Source organism: Corapipo altera, unplaced genomic scaffold (genome assembly GCF_003945725.1).
Source record: "Corapipo altera isolate COAL_440 unplaced genomic scaffold, ASM394572v1 1, whole genome shotgun sequence".
Classification (NCBI taxonomy): Eukaryota; Metazoa; Chordata; class Aves; order Passeriformes; family Pipridae; genus Corapipo; species Corapipo altera.
In genome coordinates this window covers 36,497,755-36,504,373 of record NW_020884873.1, presented here as the reverse complement: position 1 = coordinate 36,504,373, position 6,619 = coordinate 36,497,755, and the positions used below count along the sequence as shown (strand labels likewise).

At 37.5% G+C, this 6,619-nt stretch overlaps 1 long non-coding RNA gene across 1 annotated transcript; it reads right to left on the bottom strand.

Moving 5' to 3' along the window:
- Positions 1–302: 302 nt before the first annotated feature.
- Positions 303–4,954, bottom strand: LOC113953547. Its single transcript, XR_003529910.1, has 3 exons — positions 4,858–4,954; positions 4,092–4,160; positions 303–553 (listed from the first exon to the last, which is right to left on the bottom strand). It is a non-coding gene; the product is annotated as an uncharacterized LOC113953547 (long non-coding RNA).
- Between the last annotated feature and the right edge of the window lie 1,665 nt (positions 4,955–6,619).

Here is a 6,619-nt window from a genome sequence, read left to right as displayed (position 1 = left end):
ATTAGAAAGCCAAGTATTTTAGACTAAAATTTTATTTTAGTTCAGTATTTTGAACAGTTCAGTATTTCAGGGAAGACTGCATACCAAAAAACACAGACATAACAGTGGGGAGAGCAAATATTTGTTTAAATCTGTAAGTGAAAGAAGAAGAAGCAACTGACTGACAACTTCATTAAATATGAATGCATTATCTCTAAATTCTGCTAGAAAAGCTTCAGGAGCAATTAATTTCCTTGCTACCAGTAGCAATGATATGTCATGGAACAAGAAACGAGAACTGAAAACAAAACAGGTAAGGCATGCTAATTAAGGAATCTGAAGAGCTAAATCCTATTTTGGTAATTTGTAAGATTGTTTTCCCCTTCTTTCTCTAATATTATTTTATCATCTTCCTTCAAAAGTATAATTTATTGGAAAACAGGGTATTTTTTCTTATCAAGTCAGTGTAATATTTTAGTTTCTTGTAGAGCTGGGTATGACAGTTTCCTTGCCTCCACACGATAATCAGTTTTTCAATTGCATCCCCAAGTCTGAGAGGTGACTGCTGTGTTTTCTGCAATAGAAGGAGAGCACCACATTACTGCATTTCCCAGAAATACTATCAAAACCCTGGAAGCGGTGAAGTGATGAAATTATCTCATCAATATTACGTATTTTATGAAGACAGAAGAACTGAACTCACAAGAAAAATACGCAGGTAAGACCCATGCAGGCTAACTTTAGGCTGGGGAGGCTAGTTACTGAACTCCATCTGGAGTCACCCAAGAGAGATGCAGATGAATCAAAGCACTTAGAGTTAGGCTGCTGCTCTGAATCATTCTCTGCAGGTATTTTTCTTTATTCACAGGAAAGAGGAAGCTAAGAAAACCATCCCATGCAAATAAAAGCTAGTGCCAGTGCCTTGAAGAGTCTGTTTGGGTCTTTCAAAGGTGATAAATGGTGTGCATAAACACAGAACCTATGGTACAAAGAAAAATAAAGGTCAGAACAACAAGTGAAACTGTCATTCCATCACCTGCAGTACTAAAATATTAACTATGCCTGCTGGGGTGCTTTTGGTGTGTTAATAAATTATTATGTTTGACTCTGGGGAAATATTGCTGTAGAACAAAACAGACCATATCCTCAGAGAATAACGTTATTCTCTTTCAGATCAATGTATTATCACTTTACTCAGTTTGTCTTACACATATTTTGTACAGAACACTTTGCTATTGTCAGTTACTGGATGGAAATTAATTACTCTGACAGTTCAGTGACAGAAGCCTCTGATACTGCTATACTGAATTTAATTGACTTTCCATATATAAACTTTTTTATGCACAGCTCCTCTTAGCACCACATGTCCTAAAGATCAAATTGCCATCTAAAATTCCCAGTTTACTAATTTGATTTTTTTATTTTGCTGCCAAGACAGTTGATCTCTTCATTGTTCAACCATTTCCTTCCTGAGCTAAAATTGATGATAATTAGATGTAAGAACTATGGAGAAAAGACCAGCTTTAGAGGAAAATCAATTGCAATTGTATGGGTGGATGATAAATTTAGTTACATTATCACTATAATATGTATCTATTCAAAAGCTCTTCCTAGATGCAGAAATAGTGTGAGAAAAGGACATTCTAGAGAAAACCCAAGTAGCAGCATTTTATGAGGGATCTGATAGAAGAAAACAATCTGCATAGAGAGCAACTCTACCCAGAAACCCTCCTTCATTTCAAAGGTAACTAGAAACGTTTTTGTTTAGTATTCATACGACCATTTCCATATGGCCATTTCTATATGACCATGAAAATTTTGAAAACTGTCCCTGGTTCCACCGAGTTGTTGAGGTTACACCCCATCTCAGAGAGCACTTCTGTCAGCAGATTCCCAGAGCTCTCACTGCATGCTGCATGTGAGAATCAGTATGGTTTACCCCTTTTCCCACTACCCTGTAGCAGTGCATAAATCAAGCCTGCTTTCCATGCAGGTCTATGCTATCTGTCCCTCCTCAGGACCTCATAGATCAGATGTGAATATTCATTATGTTCCTGTCTGCCAGACACTGCTACTGAGAGTCCCATACAGGAGTGATTGAAAAGGGCTGCACTATAACCAGGATACCTGCTCACCAGAAGGCAAATGCTGCAGAACTACTATCTGCCCCATGCTGTGATATACCTGGGGCTCAAGCCCTTCCCAAGATTGCTAGGTTTAGTTGCCATTCAACTGTTGATGAGATATCCTTCCTGTGGCCTTGTGACAAATGTGTTTGTGCATCAGGATCGTATTCAGCTGAGAGGCCTGAATTCACAGGGTTTATTTGCTTGAAAACTCTTTTACTTGTAAGAGTTGACTAGAAAGAGTGAGGTCTAAACTGAGTCTGAGAAGAAAATCAACACTTTGTCATATTTTACATTATGAAGCTGGTGAAAGAGTTACTACAGTTCATTATAATGTGATATTTTGAAGAGCTAGAAATAGTTTTAATCACATTTCTGAAGAATAGACCTATTTTAGTACATTTAAAAATAAGCCAAATTAGCTTCATATTAAGAGTCCATATTCTAAGAACATTAAGGACACACTGGGGAAAGACCCTCTTTTCTTAGTGTCTTAAGTATCTGTGCCTAGTTGCTCTCAGAAGGATATGGGCCTAGATGGTATAGCAGTTCTTGTGCACCCAGGTGGCTGATGGAGTGGGATTCACTGTACTTAGTGAAAATTCTCTCTATTCTTTCCCACATTCCCTGGCTGAACTTTTAGAAACGATATTGAGCCCCAAAATCTCAGAATAGATGAACATTAGCCCTAAGGAAGGTGCAGAGGAGAGCCAGCTATTTTCATACACAATGAAATACCTCCCTTCTTCTAGGAACTTGGAATGGGAATGACTCAAGGAGTTACTGAAATGTCACATTCTGCCTATCCTCAGGTAATGTTTGTTTCAAGCAGTGGTCTTTGTTTCACAGATTTTTCCCATTAATTTTAATTATAGATCCTCAAAGAAACAAAAGCTTCTTAATTGCCTCCAGAGTTACACCAGTGAAAAGTATACCAAACTAGCAGTACAGTATATTAAGAATGGGATTCCAGAATTTTGGCACCTTCCATTGTTAGTGATAACCAACTCAAAAGTCGAAGTAAAATTTACCTCCTTGCTGTATGAATCCTTTTTTTTCCCTCTAGTAAATAACAAGGTTTTTCTTTTTCCTTCTCTTCATGAAGAAAATTTCTAATATGGATCTAATCTGGAGACATTTCATTTGGTTCAATTTATCACCAGTGCCCTCATCATTGTCAGCACAACACTGCATATCAGGGCTGATAAATTGCATTCCCTCTTCTGACCGACATACTGCATCGTGAAAATGGAACCAAATATGTCATAAATAAATAGTGACTATCTTTTTACAGTAAAATTTTATTATAACATATAAACATGCAACTAAAGATGTGTGATTTAGGCTGGTTCTGAGTATTTTTGTTGTGTTTTCTGTCTATGAAAGGTATCTGAATATAATATTTTGATATGAAGTACTGCCATCTTCTCCTCTCAGGTAGAAAATACTGTATTAAATTGGTGCCAGATCCTTTGCACAGCAACACTATCATGATTCCCTGTTATTTCAGATTTGATTGTAATTTTTTAATTAACTTTGTTTTGAAAAAGATCCCAAAGCCTGATAAAAACTTCTGAAAACAAGACACAAACTAAGTATAAAGATTTCAAATCTCATGTGCAAACATCTTTCTATAGGTGAGAACATGAGAGGAATTAAAATTTCCTCGTTTAGTTTTAAAACAAGATTGCAAAAGGAAAAAATATAGGAAAGGATATGTGATTTTAGGGTGCTTTGAATAGCAATTTGGAATCTCAGCATAATCGTGTTTGGTGTTTTACCAATGAGAATTGGGGGGGTTGTGTTTTAGGAAGAAAAAGACTGCAGCTGTTGACAGGTTCTTACCTAAAAAGATAAACCAAAGCTACCTATCTTCTAGGAGGTTCTCAAACCCTACCTTGAAATTACTTTGTCACCATAGAAACCTTCTAATGGTTGAACACTGTGCCTTGATCTCAAAAACTTGATCTCAAAACTTTGACTTACCTGGTTGTGGAGTTTCCTGGCTTAGAGGGAATTTGGTTGTTCTCTGAAATGATCATATATGGGTAAACACTAGAAAAGGGAAAGAAGCAATTAAGCTAAAGTAAAAGATTTTATATAACTGATTGTAATAAGCTGTCCAGAAAGATTCTGATATGGAGAGGTCTATAACATAACTTTCCAGAACAATTTCTGATAAGTGTTGTGGAGCCGAAAGGTTTTATGGTAAAGTGTATGATGTGGTTACCCACCAAAACAGTAAGTTCCCTCCTCCTTGTCCAAGGTTACCAAGCGCAGTCTACATGCTGCAAACTGGAGACTGCCAGCAGAAAAATGAAGTTAAATTAATTCTGTGTGTTATTTCTTGGACACCTCTTGGAGACTTGCAGACTACAAGCCTTATATACCTAGCAGAAAAATTTCTGGTGTAGTTTTTCCCAAGGGCTTCACAGTCACTGCTACCTTATTGGGAATGTCTGGATAACACACCATCGACATGCAAGCATTGTATATATGGATGCATGTCCGGTTCAACACACGTGTAACACACAGATGCAAGCACATATACACCCAACAGGTCATACAAGGAGACATCACAACCATAGCTCCAGCATGTACACATGGATGCAGCTTCAGGTGGAAATCACACAGCCATCAGGTGGCACAGCCTGATACACACATTAAGGAAGTACATGTATTTCAGGTCATGTGTGTGAGATCCTGGATCAGAATCTCACTAAATTATTGATATGGGTCGGAACCAACTCACTCTGTGTGTGTGTGCACGTGGGGAAGGGCTGGGCCTGGACCTGCAGGTCCACGGTAAAACCTGCACATCAAGCCTGTGCTGAGAGCACAGGGCAGAGCCAGAGGGCAAGGTCTGCTGTCCAGGCAGAGCACATGGTAGAGCTGAAGGCCCTGCAGCCAGGCTGTCAGTCAAGGCAGACCTGCCTAGTAGCCTGCCCACACCACACCTCTGGAGCCTGTGTCTGGCTACAGCACAGCTCACTCTGGCCTGGAAGGCATTGCCTGGATATCCCTCCTGGGAGGGAAAACTCAACTCTGTAAATACACTAGACTCCATGCTGCCTCTCTCCTTCTTCTTGTCGGTAACTATTCTCCTCTCCTTCCTCTCTCTCCTTCTCTCTTTCTCCTCTCTTCACCCCTTTTAATCTGTTTTCTTCTGTTACTCTTTTCCTTCTCTTGTGGGTGCCTTAGAACCAATGAATTGTGTTTTACTAAAGCTGGTATATGGATTGTTTTTAGTGGGTGTTTCCTGTGGAATGGGTCTTTGTGCTGAATGTTTAAGTGAAATGTTTTTTTCTTCGTTGTATTTTACTCCTGTAAAAACCTTTTGCCAAAATATCTTATTTTTCTCACTAAATTAAAAAGAATTTCTCTTAGAGAAAAGTGTGTGACTCTTTCTCTGGATGCTAATTAGAGGTTATAACAAACCAAAAGACTTTTAAAAAATCTTAAATAAAAATGTAACCAGTCTGGGCAGTTTATAGCTTAATCAGGAGAGCAACAACGTACCAGTGCTCAGTTCATTGTGCTAATGTAGCTGGTTCATAGTCAGTGAAGAGAAAGGAAAAGTAGACAGACAAACCTTTTTGAGTGTTTCTCTCATGCTCCATATAGCTATGCTGTAATGTATCTTGCTTTAGTATTTTTCTCTTACCGAACTCCAGGAAAGAAACACTCAAAAGGAAAGTTCATCCTTTCATCTTCCCTTGAATCAATGTAAGAAAACATTTCAACTACAATTTTGAGAGTCTCATTGAGCCTTTGAACAAAATCAAGCCTAGACTTGATGGTACTTTGAAATTTAAAACACAGAAGGCCATTTGAAATTGTGCTGATCACAAAAGCATTAAAAGACCACAAAACCTCTTAAAATTTATTTACAGTTCACATTTAATTCAAGTTATTAGGGGAATTTATAGAATAGTATACCCCGCTGTTATAAAATACATATTTATGAGGTTTGGATGAATAATTCACAGAACCAATGTACTGCTTTGCTGCTGAAAGGATATTTGCAATCAGATTTATATGTTACTTGAAATTACTAAACCAATGCATTTGTGATTAAAACTTTTATTCTGTGGCTTGCCTGTGACTGATTCTCAGAATATTTGTTATTCTAGTTGTAGTGATAGGTCAAATAAATCATGTGCTGCTATTTCCTTGCTCTGATTTGACTGGTAAAAGAACTTTTCTAAAATAAATTGCCATGTAGGAGGACAGAATATTCAGTTTCTGTGAATGCTTGTGCATGTGATTTTGAAATCTGCTCTTCTCAAACATTTCTGCCAGTGTGATTTGATCATACAAATATTTGAACAAAAGAAATATAAGTCAATAGCAGTCAAATAGCAATGCCAAATAGCAATGCCAAAGCAAAATGTGAACAAATATTTAGAAAAAGTTTTTTCCCCTATATTGTCTCAACTTGAAATAATCAGAGAGAAACTACAGTATTTTTCAATCCTTTTCTATGTAATGAGACTAGAAGCCAACTTCTATTT